The 15176-nt window shown below is 48.2% G+C and overlaps 1 protein-coding gene across 14 annotated transcripts in view; it reads right to left on the bottom strand.

The window, feature by feature from the left end:
- The window catches only part of PTPRF (protein tyrosine phosphatase receptor type F), a 364428-nt gene that overhangs the window by 99816 nt on the left and 249436 nt on the right, over positions 1-15176 (bottom strand). The window lies entirely within an intron of this gene.

Below are 15176 nucleotides of genomic sequence, written 5' to 3'. Positions count from 1 at the left end.
GTAAGCTTCTTCTATTGTTGTTAATAATTCAGCAAAAGCAGGTATTTGCCTTTTTGTGGGAGGACCGAGTTGAAGATAACAGACAAACACAACGCCAAATAGTTTGAGGCATCTTGAAAAACAACAGCTAAACAATAAAAACCCTTAGAATGGTCCAGAGAGGCCCATTTGCTCTTTTTTGACTAGGAACATTCTGTCACACTGGTAGGATAGATTGTAAATCTCTTCCTCATGCCCCCAGATCTGATTCAGAAGGCTTTTAGAAACTAATGAATGTAAAGTTAATGAGCCACACTCTGTTCATGAGCCGCCTTGCCAGGCTGTGCCGTGGCAGGCTCCTGGTGCATTTTCTGGGCTGCAGAGAGCAACGGCGGTACGCAACAAATGGCCAGTGCACGCTCTGGCGTGGCTCACTGAAATACCATAAAACCAGGCACCACCAGGACTGCTGAAGCCATTCATACAGCAGGTACAAAAACAGTTAATTGGCTTTGCTGCTGCAGAGCATGCTCAGGTAGGCTGGATTGAATACATTAGGCAGCCTTCACTGATAAGCCAAGGCATGCTCCAACATCGTCATTCAATAGCAGCTGCAGAACAGAGCTCATTTACTCATCCTGTAGCAAGATGTACTGTACTCTGCTAAGCCTGAACTGCAATCAAAAGGACATGCTTTCACGGAAAAAAAAAAAAAAAGAACTTGAAGAACATTAAGAAGCTTTTAAAGCACCAGAAACTCAATTATTTTCAGTATCTTTTTTTTTCTCCTGTTTTAAGGGAACTTAAGCAAACCATCTTCTCTGGCAAATCCAATTCTGCAAGGCTCCCAGCTCACTGTAGTGTTTCAACAAGCAGGATCTCAGCATTTCCCGAAGTCCCAGAGGAGCTGAACTTGCTGCAGCCTGATTTTTCCTGTTACCATCACACATCTGGACGTGTGTCCCCTCACTCTTTGACAACAGTGCCAGCAACAGGCCACCTCAGGTGCTTCCTTCTGCCTGTTCTGCCATACCTACAGCACAAACACAGCCTTCGGGGGCTAATCTTAGATAACTCTTCCCTAAGATGATCTCAGGAGAATTCCCAAGACCCATGACTTGTTTGTACATCCAGACTGCAGCAGAAGGCAACATCTGCTGTAAACAAAACATTGCCCTGGAATATTTTTTTTGCTAGGTGGATGAGAGTGGCTCTGAGACATCCAAGGTCTTCTAAAGGAAAAAAAGGTTCCTGATGCTTATTAAGAGCACAAACCATATTGTGTCTCCCAGGCCTCCCTAGAAACTTCTCTCATCATGAGCAAACATAAAAGGAATACTTTTTAAAAATATATATATTTATTTATTTTTTAAATGAAAGGTACCAGTGGAAACCAGTTCTTTTTTTAATTTGCTCTCCATTGATTTTCAAAGACAAAAGGTACATAGAGCTTAACTGGAATGACACCAGAGCTAGCATTCAATAACAAGCAACAGAAGCACTCGATACTGAGCAACCACAATGCATACTCCTACATGGCTGAAAAGAGACAAAAGCAGGGCACACACAGATGTACAGCGTGGTATAGACTGAAAAGCAAAGGAAGATACATAAGAGAAGTGGAAAACGATGACATGCCCTTGGACCAAGGCCACGTTTGCTTAAAGTGCAGCACCTTGCTATTTATGATATTGGAGGCATAGATGTTTATTCTGGGGAGGCTGAAACCCTGACGTGATCTAATCTAATCACCACGCTTAGTATTTGCAGTCTTCCCGGTTTAAGATTTTACACAGAACACACGAAGCGAAGTATCACCTCGTTAACTTCGTCCAAAGTCTGTGTGGAGGCTTAGCAAAAGCTAAAAGCAAATCCGAAAACAGCATTTGTGCAAAAAATCTCTTCCCATCCGCAAGGATCCTTCTTCCACAAAAACGAGAGAGGGCAGGAAACCTTTCACAGGTAAGCGACCCTGAGCAGGTTGTGATGAACCACGAACCAGCAAAGTGGTAGGAGCTAACCATGACTTCACTGGGTGCAACAGGGAAACGCTGCCTACAAAGACCCTGGAGCAAAGCTATCTCTGCCCTTCTAAGAATCCCAAACGAGGCCTGTTCTGGGCTCCAGAGAGGGACCCAGAGCCAGGTTCACTGGCTGCTAGCTCTGGGCTGCCCCAGGGTCCTGCACCGCGCCTAGGCCGTGATGTCCGGGCCTTGAACTCAAGGGGAGGATGAGCCCCTTGTCTGGAGGCAGCCTCCAGTGCTTGAGCCATCTGTGAGCGGGGACTTCAGCTGCTGCCTGAGCCCTCCTGGGTGTGGAGAAACCCTTCTGGGGTTGGCACAACGCCATGCCTCCTGTCAGCAGCGCTTCAGTGCAGACCAGGGGGCTTCGCTCCAGCCCAGTTGGGCGGCGTTGGCTCATCGGGATGGTGAGGGATGTCTCCGTGTCCAACCACTGCAGGCAACGATAGGAGTTCAGAGCTGTTCTTGCCTTGCCTTCCCCTCCGGCAAAAGTCTAATCTAGGTCTAATTACGAGGCTCAGTCATGCCTCGGCTCCTTTCAGCCCTCGCTAGCTGTACTGACTTGTCCGCACACGGAGCTCGTCAGTAATAGCTATCCTGTTCGTGCCAATACGTGGATACTCTAATTCTAGAAATGAGCTTGTCAGCACTTGGTTTTATTCAAGGACAGTTAGTATGCTTTGAATACACATTAAAACAGGCTCCGGACTCACTTCCAAGTGCAGACTATCTAGACACCAGCTCTTTCTGGGACTCAGATACTGTCATGGGGTGTAGCTCCGGTAGGCCTCAGATTAGAGCAGCAAAATCCAGCCACGGGCAGGAGTTTTACAGGTGCTGCAAGCTCTAATTCCCTCCTTGGAGAAAAGCAGTGAAAGCAGGAATGACTGAGAGGAAAACAAGAAGAGAAGAGGGGGAAACTGAGAAAGAAAGAAGTGGATTTTGCAACTGCAAACCGAAATGTGGAAAAGCCCCGGCCTGGCTGAGGTCTCGCTAGCAGCAGTCACCGAGGAGCCAGGAATGTCCCTCCGGCATCTAGCGTGACAGCATGTGCCGAGGATATCTCATCCTGCTCACTTGACAGCTCGCCTTGCTAATCCCCTTCCCGAGGTGACAGAAATCTAACCCCCCTGCTCCTGCGGTTCTTTTGTGCCGCAGATTTCCCATCTTTAAGGGGGAAGCGAGGGTAAGGAGCCTTCCCCACAGCCCCGGACCGGAGCTGAGGCCTCCTTTACAGCTGCTGCAGCCACACAGCGAGCTCCTTACAGGCTCACCAAAAAACACCTTTCTTGAGGCTGCTGCCCTGAGACACACAGCCATTGGGGCGTCCTTATTTTCTACATCCCTCCAAATATCAGCTGAGGATAAGAGCACCGAGGCAATTGCGACTTCTGTCTTTTGAGACGCATGGATCAGCCCCAGTGTGGGGCGGTGTAACAGCTGCTTGCCGAAAGGCCTGCAGAAGAGCCCATGGTGAGCACAGCTGTTGATGGCTGAATCCTGCAGGATTAGCCCCAGGATCTTGCTCAAAACTTGTAATCTCTCACAGAAGTGAAAAACTGGAGGGCTGGATATCAGGTTCCTGCTGGCGCAAACCCCAGATGGCACCCAGTGGTCTTGTAGCCAGGCAGCTGCGCTTTGCAGGTCATATCATGACTTGGCACCTGCAAAATCTTCCCCCTACCACCGTGAATTTCCTTTGTGTCACCATAATTCTCAGAAACAGTATTTTAGAGAAGACAGTGAAAACCGTAAACACATTTACGGGTGTTATTTGTCATATTCCTCTTCCTATAAAAGCCAGGCCTGCTTAGTATCATGAGTCCAATTGTTCAGACTTCTGAGGGAGAGGGAAAAAAATGATATTCAATATCATTTGGAAATAGCAAAAAGTAGCTTTTCTATATGTTAGAGCCCTAGCTATAAGGTTAAATCTCTTACAATCTATCAAAAACCATTGCCCCACTGGAAGGGGGTGTTCTCAACTCATTTCTGGAGAGAGACTGGGCCTGATCCGCTCCCAGGGCTGAAAATAGCTTATCTAGCCCACTGGCTTCTGCCAGCATGCATCAGCTGAGGAACTTCCAGCCCAACATTGGTTTTAGGGTAGGAATGATTAAAACACAAAGCTGCTTTGTTTTCAGTTCTGCCAGCTATCTGAAGCCACACAGGAGTATGCAGTGCTCGGGACAAGGCAGGAAATGGATTGAGGGCAGAGGGAGATCTCTGATAAATGCATTTGACGGCAGTCAGCACTGCACAGGAGCAGAAGGCACATACAGAAAGCTATTTCACTTCTTCCGTACCCGCTCGGTGAGCTAGGCTGGCATCTCACCCAGTTAAAGCCACCAGCGCTGAAGCAATCCTGGTAAGAGGCAGAGGGCTGGAGCAATGTAACGGGATGCTGGAGGGGTCTGCGGGGGGAACCCTTGCCTACTGGACTCCCATTTGATGGATCAAGGGCATTACTCAACACATTTTGCAAGCTTCCAAAGCTCCCTTTGAGGCACTGAAACACACTAGCAAATGCTAAATTACCAGTGCAAGAAAGATAGCCTGGGTAGTCGGTGATATTAACTAATGAAAGATGCAAGCTAGGAAGATCGTAAGCACACCACAATCCAGGACATCTGTTTGCTGAATAAACAGCCCTAATTCCTTCAGCACAGGTTACACAGCACAGCTATTCAATTACCGCAAGACAATCAAAAGCACTCGAGCAATCCAGCGGCCCAGCAGAACGGCATCATTTTCCATGATAAGAAAACCCTGACACGGCGCTGCTCAGGTTCAACTGATGCTGCACAAAGAGCAGTTTATCAGCCATTTTGAGGCGACACTCTCTTCCTGCGTCCCTCCTTCTCACAAAAGCTCCCCGAGAGGCTCACCGACAACATTACCCAAATTTGTGGCCTCTGAAGGCTGCCTGGTGCCAGGCTGTGCCTGCACGGGGAGGAGGAAGGAGCGAGTGCGGCTGTGCGTGCTTGCTGCCGGAGCCAAGTCTCATGCAGGCTAATTAATGCCTCGTCGACATTGGCACCGCCTTGTAATTGCCTAAGGAAAAGGTGGGGCAGTGAAACCAACCTGTTTCAAAGGCAGCAGAGTATTAATTACTGGGTTAGCAAGTATAAAACAGTTTCAGGCAGGCAGAAAACACAAACAGTCATCTATTGATGACAAGGCTCTTAATGACAAATCTGCCAGCTTCAGATGACATCACGCCAACGTGACACGCTGAAGCCGCCTGCTGAAAACGAGGAGAAGGGTGCAGATGAATGGGTGGGTGTGGAAATTAGCTCCAGAAGGACTTTTCTGTGTCACGGTGTAACCACATGAATTACTGCACAAGAGCTTACAGTAAACAAAGTATTTGCTATCTCTCAGAAAGATCACAGCAGCAGCAGCAACAAAACAGTTCACAAAAGAAAGAATCTGAGTCAGTCCAAAACAAAGAAAGTACTGTAAGGAAAATTCAAGAAAATACGAGACTAGACACGGCAGAAGAGGATAAACTGTCAGGCTGATTCTCGCCCCGGGGGCTGGCGGCGTGGGAGCTCGCTGGTCCTGCTCATCCTGGAGGTTATGAGCCCATAAAACACCCACTGGAGACAGGGCTAACCTTCAGCTGCCAGAAGGGCGCTGCTAACATTGTCCCTTGATGGCTGGACGGCTGGTACCTCTCGGGCAGGGCCGTCCCGACCTCCTGCGTGTCATGGAGGGGAGCAGGGCGGCTCTGCAGATGTGGGAGCTCCCGACCGGCCCCACCGTGGTCTCAGGCCACATCCTGGCACCGCTTCTCACCCTGCTTCCATGAACGTGGTGGTTGGGGAGCACAGGGCCGTGGCAGCGATGCCAGGGCTGGCACAAGCCCTCCGGTAGCCACACACTGGCCCTGAGCACTCCCTCCTGCCCAGGGCACAGCCTGGGTTTGCCAGGTTTGCAATTCCTCTCTCTTCTTCCCAAATAACGCCTTGTGACCTGTGCTTCACAGAGGGCAGCGGCAAGATGATTAACAGCCGCCGAAGCTGACTCAGAGCCGATCAGGAGTGAGCAGTCAGTCACATACTTCGGCAAATTAAAGGTTTGCACACACAAGCCGCTGTTTCAGCCCATAGTTTGGGGATCTTCCTAAGCAATGACAACATCTGCTCAGGATGCTTTAGCTGTGGAGCCTGCTATCAGCTAGGAGACCTCAACCCATGCTGGAAGAAAACAATCATTTACACCTTGATCAGCTTAGACTGCAACAGTGAGACAGCATTTACAAAATCCCGACTACAACATCGTCCTTCAGCCAGCCCTGGCCACCTCCTCCTTGCTTTCCATTCTGGCTTCCTTTCTGTGGCAGTCACACATGCAGTCTTAGTCCTAAACTCAATTTTTTTGCAAGACTTAGGCTTGGTATATCTAAAAGAGTGGGAGAAAATAACAAGAAGGAAGATTATAGTAGCAGCTTATCTGCTCGGCCTAAACAAGCTCCATACACAGGGGAGAGCCTGCCTGAGCTCCTGCTCCAAATCCAAGCTCAGTATTATGCCACAGATGTAGAGCAATGTCCACAGACAAGTCATCTCAAACCCATCAACATGCAAAGAAACATCCAAACAAGTAGTTTTTCATGAGAGACCAGAGAAACCAGACACTCGTGTTAATGAAGTACAAAAAATGGCTTAGGCTGTAAGGTGCCGAGAGTCCTTCCAGGGTTCAAAGTACAGCACAGCAGAGACTACAGCAAGAAATGTCAAGAATGTGGGTGAGGAAGAGCTTACGCACAAGTAAAACTGATCACATCTGCAAAACTCCCTGACTGAGCAAGAAGTGCCCCTTCCTTAACCCTTGCTTGGGTAGAAATTTTGTTTATTCCTTCCCCACCAAAAAACAAACAAACAACAACAACAAAAAAAAACCAGTATAATTTCAAACAGGTAAAAATAGAGTTTTGTGGGATAAGATTAGATTCTTTCAACAACTATTACTTACAAAACAAAACAAAAAAAAAAAAACAAACAAAACCTAAAACCAGCAGTTGGAAGCACGCCTTTAAAACGCTCACAAAAGTTCTTTAAACACAATGAATTCAAAAAGGTTTTGCAGCCAGCTATTAAGACTCCACAGTAAAGGAACAGTAAAAGACACCCAAGCTGTGCTTTCAGGCAGGGCTGTGCCATTTGTTAGTACCAACTGTTGAATAAAACTGTCCGTAGACTTATTTTCCAAGCATTGTTTCTTTTTAATACTTTATACCGAGTAATCGAGCACAAGTACTGTCACTGCACGTTTCCCTGTGACAGAATATATAAACACACTCCCACTAAAACATACCCCAAATTTCAGTCCTTTCAGAGAAAAGCTTGTAAATGGCTCTTTCTGGTGCTCGAAGTCATTTCTGAATTCCCTGCATTTTCCATACCACTTCACCTGCACTGATGTGCTATGTCATTAGCATGGAGATTTTCATTTTTAAGATGTGCAATCAATAACGCATTTCCATATGTCATTAAATACAACGTGCGGTTAAATTAATGGGGCATTTGACTTTTGATCCATTTATGTTTGGTTGCAGCTCGGTGCAGGAAAAAATGCATGAGAAGTGAGTTAATCTGACAGCAGAGCTCTCCCACGCTTCCTAACGCCGAGTCTCAGATTAATGTGAAGCATTCCTGCTGCCACTCAGCTGGAATACTAAATCTGTTCATTTCCACTTCACAGGCCAGAATGCAAGATTTTCGGTCACTTAACTCCTACTGAAAGGGCCAGATCGTGCTAAAATCTGATTTCTATTTAGCTCCTGCAGCCTGGCTGCATCACCGCCAAGCCAGTGGCTTCTTCTCTTCTGGAGGAACATCACAGCCAACTGAAGCAACAGCCAGCAAGTCTAGAGGAAAAAACTTTAGGCTCAGGGACAGGAAGAAGTTGTATGTTTTTGGCAAAACATCCTGCTGGAAAATTCTGATTTCCTAGCAGTTGTCCCAACACGGGGAAGAGTCCCTACAAGAGAAAGCCTTTCCTTGCTTTTAAACTACTGAAGAGGAAGGCATTCAGACAGCAGGGTAGAGCTGCAATTGCTGACTTTTTTAAGGATAATTGCTGTGATGTTACTTGAAAGAGAAAAATAACCCCCTTTTGCCTGTCTTTCACCCTCCCCAAAACCCCCAATCAAAAACTCCTGAGAACGCTTTAAATGTTCTGGAAATATTAGCTTGGAAATTGAAATTTAAGTTTGTACTGGGGAGGAGCCAGAGAGTCATTAGAGAACACACAAATATGCTCCAGTTCTGGGATTCACAAACTGCCGGGGCTTCAAAAGGACAACAAAGAATTCCCCCCCAAGACGAATGCCCTCCTGAAACACCTCCTTGCTCTCTGATCTTCAGGACTGAACTGAGACTTGAAGGCAACCCCCAAAGTTGCCCAGCTATGGGATGGAGCAGCTCTGTAACACCGTGAGAGCTGGAATCCCAAAGCCAGCAATCACGGCGTGTGGGTGTGGGAAAGGAGGACAAGCACAGATTCTTACAAAAAGCAAGGCTCCTTTGCAGCAAACGGGCTGGAAAGCACCAGCCCTGGTGCTCAACCGCCTGTTTCGCTCCCCACCTCCCTGCATTGCCTTTTCCCTGACCCGCTGCCTTTTCTGCAGTGCCGTCCTGTCCTCCCACCCTCAGTAAGTTCTCACGCACGTAGCTACATTTGCCATTTCCTTACCTGTAGCGATCTGCGTGCTGAGCAGGTGCTCAGAAAATAGATCAAAATGTTATTAACAAGTTAGCAAAACTAGTCCACAGAACCAGCCCCAGCAAAGGCCAATCCAGGAAAACACAAATGAAATTTCTAGTCTGAGGTTTTATTTCTTTAAAGAAGAAAGAGAAAATTACTTCAAGAAAACGTTCCTATCTTGAGATCAGGTACCTCTCTGAGCCTGAAAATTTCTCACGTATCTTTTCTCAGAGAAATTCTGTCTTCAAACGAAACAATAAATGTGAAGTTTCAGTGGATTTGTTCTGTTGCAGCCAACTCAGGCATGGAAAGTCTGCAGGCACAGAAATCGCTCCTAAAATGTAAGAAGGGCTTTAATCTGATCTGCTCTCCAGACAGATCAGTGATAGGGCAAATCACTGCTTTCTATTCAGAAGTTTTAAAATATTCCACTGCATAAAACATCTTGAGATACTCGGTAAGTAACTTCATTTACGTGGTGGGGAAGTGACTTCTTGTACAGGGGAAGAGCACAACAAGACTTGACCAGAGTCAGGGACAGAAATACTGCCCTACTGTGAGTTTTATATCTTCACATGAGACACCACTTTCTAGAAGCCCCGTTAATTGCCCTGGCTCCAACAGCACTTTAGAGGAGACTCTGGTTACCTCAACAGTCTTTCAGAGACCATAGGAAGGAGAAAGGCCCTCAGTGAAAGACCAGCAGCACGCCCCTGACTGCACACCATAAATAAGACATTATGCCCAGACAAGCGGTGGTCTTAATGCCGGGCTGATGTCATTGATCAGAGTTTAAGAGAGGACACACACTTCTTACCCAGACAGCAAGAGTTACAGAGGCTCAGCATCCTATTTACTGCCGTGCCACAACACCCATCTTTTCTGAAGGATGCACCACAGGAGGAGGGGCTGACAAATTCAGCCAAGGCTTTAAACAAATCCCCAGAGCAAGCCCTCATGAATTAAAGAGCACGCAACAGATAAATGGAAAGCTGGCAGTGAAACCACATCAAGGCCAAGTGGATAAAAAAAAAAAAAAGGCACCTATTGGCTCCCGTGGTACGCATCTTAACATAAACCACAGGCAGGAGATCAGCTACAATTCCTCTGCTTTTCAAGAAGAACACATTTGCTAACGTTAAAGGTATTTGCTGTTAGCCAAAGGCCCAATTTTTCCAATGAGCACTAGAGGAATTGTGGCTCTGCTCCCTCTCCCTGGCAGGGGAGGAGGGCTGCAGAGCTCGGTGGCATGGGCCTCCGACTTCCCAGCTGGGCAGGATGCGTTGTCCTCGAAGCTGGTCCTTTCCCTTTCCTGTAAACATTACCCGGCACAGACCAAAAAAGCTGGACAGATACCTGGATTTGGCAAGCTTTGGCCTTGCTGTGCTAAGAAATTAACTTAAGGAAAACTTTAAAAGGGTGTTTCCCTCTTGAAAGCGCCGAATACTTGGCCTTGTTCTGAAGGCAAGTTGCCATGCTTCCACTGCAGCTAATTCCACTTTGATTTAGGACGATCCCTGCATCATCTCCACACCGGCGGCTGGAAGAGCAGCCTCCACAGCAGCTGCTGAGGTTTCCTCTTTTTTTTCCTTTTTTTTTTCTTGGTTCACCTCCCTTACTGCCAACCATCTCCCCTCCTGCAGGCAGACAGCCAGAGGTGCTCCTGCCTGTCCCGGTTGGTGTTTCTGTGCCACATCCACAGCCCGGCGTGCAGACAGACCTGTCCCTATCGACTCCCTGGGAACCTCAGGTGCTCCTGTTGCACCACAGGGGATGTCCCTGTGCTCACTGTCCCCGCTGCAGGTCCGTGGAGCAGTGCCACACGCTCACCCACGTTGCCAGCACGGAGGAGTTGCCCTCGGAGCGGCGCAGGCACGGTGCGTGCCGGGTTAGACCAGATTTTCCGGTAGAGATTACAATTGCACTATTTACATCGTACACCCAAGGGGAAGAGACCCCGGCTCTGCTGGCGCAGATGTCTTAGCAGGAAGCTCGGAGGCTAAAAAGCCCATTTGAAAGCCGCAGCAGCCTCCCCGACCTGCTCCACCACGGCCCAGGTGCTTTCGCTGCCCAGCCAAGCAGCTGACACGCCGAGTGCTCCGGGCAGGGCGTTGGGAGCGATACCACAAGGCCGTGGTTTGATTTACTGCCAGGTGAGCCCCGGGTGCTGGCGGTGACCACGGGAGGGGAGGTCAGGCAGCGCCGTCCTCTATTGCAGCGTGGCAGCGGCGGCTGTGCTAACGCGCTCCCAGATCAGACCGCCGGAGCTGGAGATGAGAGCATGCTTGGGTATAACTAATTGGAAATAGGCCCTGAATTCCTAATAACCAAAGTTATCGTCCCTGGGATTTATGCCAAATTAGAGACAATTAATTTTCCTCTCTTGATTATTACACACCTTAATAGCTCTGTCCTTGAGTCAGTTCCATCCTCCATGCGCAGAGCCCTTCAGCTCAGTCTCTAAAATTTGATGTGCATGAAGAACAGTTAATAAGAAAGTTCTGAATCAAATCCGAGTTACCGTATCAAAATCTCTCATGTTTTACAACAGTGGAAAAAACAATTGGATTCAAAGCCTACTTCAGATCCTAGATTATAAAGGCATTTGCCGCATAGCCTCTGCACTCCAGTCTTTAGAGGCCTTAAACAATTCCACATTTCCCTTTAAGATGTTCTTTTAAAATATCACATGGCAGAATATACAGATAATCAGGATTGTTTTCATTAAATGATTTCAGTGAGGTTCACTGGCTTTATTTGATATACAAAAGACTATTTAACCTTCTCCCAAGGTACTCCCCTGATGTAATTACAAGCCGGAGATGAGGCACGGCTCTCCCAGCTGCAACCACGAACAGGAAAGAAAACTTTCTGCTAAGCAGAGGTCGCTGCGCGTCTTTCCTAGAGGATGCAAGAGGCTCCTTGCAGATATGAGTGCTGTGAACCTGTGTTTCCCCAGCTCAGAGCATACAGGCCACTGCTGTCAGGACGATTCAGCTAGAGAAGGTAAGAACAAGTGTGTGGTGAAAGTAACTGCTGGCACTCCTCTCCCAGGCATCCCTGACCTGCAAAGCAGACTTTGCATCCCTTTTCAGTGAGGCAACAGCAAACCCTGCCGAGTTTGCTCTGCTGAGGCCTGAAGACACGGCTGTGATCTTCAGGGCTGATGGGGAATCTGACCACAAGCTCGCTTGGGACACAGGAGCACACTTGCCAAGGACAGAAAGGGAACTTGCTGAAGCTCAGCTGCTCACTGTGCTGAGCAGACAGCCACCACAAAACGCCAGGGGATACCCTCCACAGTGAGACCCTGATGCTGGAGACAATCACGGGGGCCTCAGACTCCTTGGGAAAATGCTGCACTTTCTTCCAGAAAGGGTTTTTTCAGACCCATGACCTGCCCGAGGGAAGACAAAGTGGGGCCTGATCCTATCTGTGGAAAATCAATACAGCCCTGGTCTTCCCCAGACATAGTGCAATCTCCTCGTGACTGGCCCCGTGTCTCAGCAGCTGGAGAGGGATCTTGGGGTTTTCCCTAGGAGGCAGAAACAGCAGGGAAGCCACAGACCCACACAAGCTGAGCTGCCTGCTCCCGAGGCTTACGCACCACGGCCCAGGCTCTACAGCAGGCAGCAACCCGCTGTGCATTTCTCATCTCCCACACAGCACAGCCGAGGCAGATCTCTGCAGAAGATCTGGGAATATCACTGAATGTTGCCATGTGAGAGCTGAAAATCCAGGGTTCATACTGACGAGTCCTTGAGCTAAGGCTAACACAGCTCTCCAAGGCAGTTTACTCCCTGGTTCCTTCTCCTTCTCTCTCTCTCCCTGCTGACATCCCTGACACACTTGGTTTCCAACCACCTAGAGACAGAAAGTGGCATCCTAAGCCTACGGAAATAGGGGAAAGAAAGTGTTGGGGAGATGCAAGACCTCTAAGATCACATGAAGCAGGTTGAGCAAGAAAGCATCCTCTCAACTTGTGGCTCACAAACAACCCCGCTCTGCTACAGAGCAGCAAATAAACACGGCTTCACCTTCCCACACATGCAAGCAGCAAGCAGAACATCAAAATAAATGAAGCAAGCAAAACCACAATTTCATTTGCTTGCGAGAGAATACTTTGAGACAACAATGGACAGCCTACGTGTCTCTTCAGAGAGCCCTTGGATTAAAACACCTGAGAAGCCCTGGTTCGGGAGGTATGGCCCCAGCAGCACGTGAAGCTGGGCTGCCACGAGCACAAGCTTTGTGCCCAGACCGTGACACGCCGAGAACAAAGGCAAAAGGTTGATCCTTGCCAGCCAACCACCTGCAAACAGAATAAACAGCATCATCTTACATTTACACTGAGAATAGAAATTAAATTAGCAAGTAGATTTTGATCATGAAGTGACCTTTAGAAATGATTGAGAGAAGAAAACGTTAGCCACTGTTATTTCCTCTGACACACATCCCTCCTGAAGGCAGCTTTGTGTGCAAAATATTATTGCTAATTTTATTTCACATTTTCAAGATGCTGTTAAGAATTTAAGATGACTCCTATGCTCTTATTTTTTCATAGATCAGCTTTGCTATCTTCTTTCTTCCTATAGGCACCAACTGGGAAAAGCCGCGTAGCTGGACTTAAAAGAACCGGACAATTCTATGATGTTTAATAAGGTTTGTAGCTATAAAAGCTAAAAACGGTAAGGGTAATGAAATCCTATGCTCTGGCGCTTAAGGTATTCTCTTCTTCTTGTCCCACATGCTGAAGGATGCACATGGTTCACGTGGGGATGGGAAGGAAGAGCACGGCTCCCTTCAGACACCCACAGGGGCTGGCTGCTGCCCGAGGGCAGAGCTGCGGCCAGGCAGACGGACAGCAGAGCGCTCTGCCCTGCCAGCTCTTCTTGGTTGACCGTGCTCACGGCTGACTGCACCAACATATGAACAAGTGCAGCATTTGTTGCACTAATCCTTAGGAGTTTCCCAAACGAAAGTGGGCTTTGCTTTGCTTTCTTCCTGGCTTACACAGGGTTACGGAAAGATGGCCAAAAATTGCACCTATTTTATGGCTTCGACAACCACATGGTCCTCCGCCACTCTCATCACATCTTGCTGCTTTCTCACTCACATAAAACTGCGGAGATCACGTGGGATTCGTGCCTGCGTTGTGACAAGCTCTTGGAATAGCCTGTACCTTTCAGAGTCTTCTTTGACCTCACACTGAGGCAGACACGGTGCTGTGTGCCACTCCATCCCGCACACGTTCCCTTGTGCCTGCATCAACACAAGGCTCCTGGCTGCCAAGGCTTCTTCTCAGCATGCCAGGCTGATTTGCCCAAGGCCCAGATCAGGCCAGACTCACACTTCCAAAATTTGGTAACCTCTTATGGTAGCCAATTTTATTGTTTTGTGTTTTTTTTAAGCAGTGCCACAGAGTAATCACTGAACCGTGGCCCACAGACCATCTGTCAGTATCATCTTCTAAGACACTTCATCATTGCAAAGGTTTCCAACATCAGTTGGAAGGCCCTTGGCTACTTACTCCGTGCCTTTCATATCTGATATTTTAAGCAGCTGAAACTGCACTAACTTCTGCATCACATGGGACGCCGCGGAGCACGAGGCGGCAGGCAGGTCGTACAGATGATCCCGCGCTGCTTTGTGAAGCTGGGAACATCACAGCGCAGAGGATCGGGAGCTCCAGCAGTTCTTCCACTTCCAATGCAGCCACTTTCAATTCTCTCTTGGCTGCACTTTTCTTCCACTGCCTAGATGCAGCCAGCCCAAACCTCTTCCCTCCATTGGCCCTGTGCCTCTTTCCACAATCCAGTTTTGCTGGGAACAGAGAGGCTACTCCGTTTGCCAGCCTGTCCTCAGAAGCACGCTCCAGCTTTCAGAAACTCTCCTGCTCCAAAGGATGGCATTTCGTCTGGCTTTGCCTCCTTCCCACTGATCCTTCTAGTGCATTTGTCCACTCACATAACCCACCTATGTGAAATACCAGCAGTAGCAATTAAGGTGCCGTCCAGTCCCATCTGACCCTAGAGGTCAGTATTCCTACAATTAGCTGTCCCAATACCATTCATATCTTAGTCACCAAGACAAAAAGTCTGAAACCTCAGGTATAACTGCTAGCTGAACCAGCAGGAAACAGAAAGATCCCACAGCTGTGCACTAGAGGGGTCTCCTTGGGTGTAAGCACGCGGTGAGAAATTCATTGTGTGTGAGGGTGAGCCCCGTCCCCCTCGCAAGGCACCCGCTGCCGCCGTGCGAGGAGCTGCTCGTGAACTGGCCCATTTGCAAGCCGCGTGCAGCGCGAGGCATCGCTGCAAACTCGTAATTAAATTCATTACTCCATACAATTTTAAGCCATTCTTCAAATAATTACAGTAATTTGATAAGCAGAAATCACATAAACCTGCTGCAGTTTTATCTCTCCCATTTGCTGTCTGAAGGAAAATGTGCGAGTAATTA

This window comes from Aythya ferina (assembly GCF_964211825.1).
Source record: "Aythya ferina genome assembly, chromosome: 8".
NCBI lineage: Eukaryota > Metazoa > Chordata > Aves > Anseriformes > Anatidae > Aythya > Aythya ferina.
This window is presented reverse-complemented; position numbering and strand designations above follow the sequence as displayed.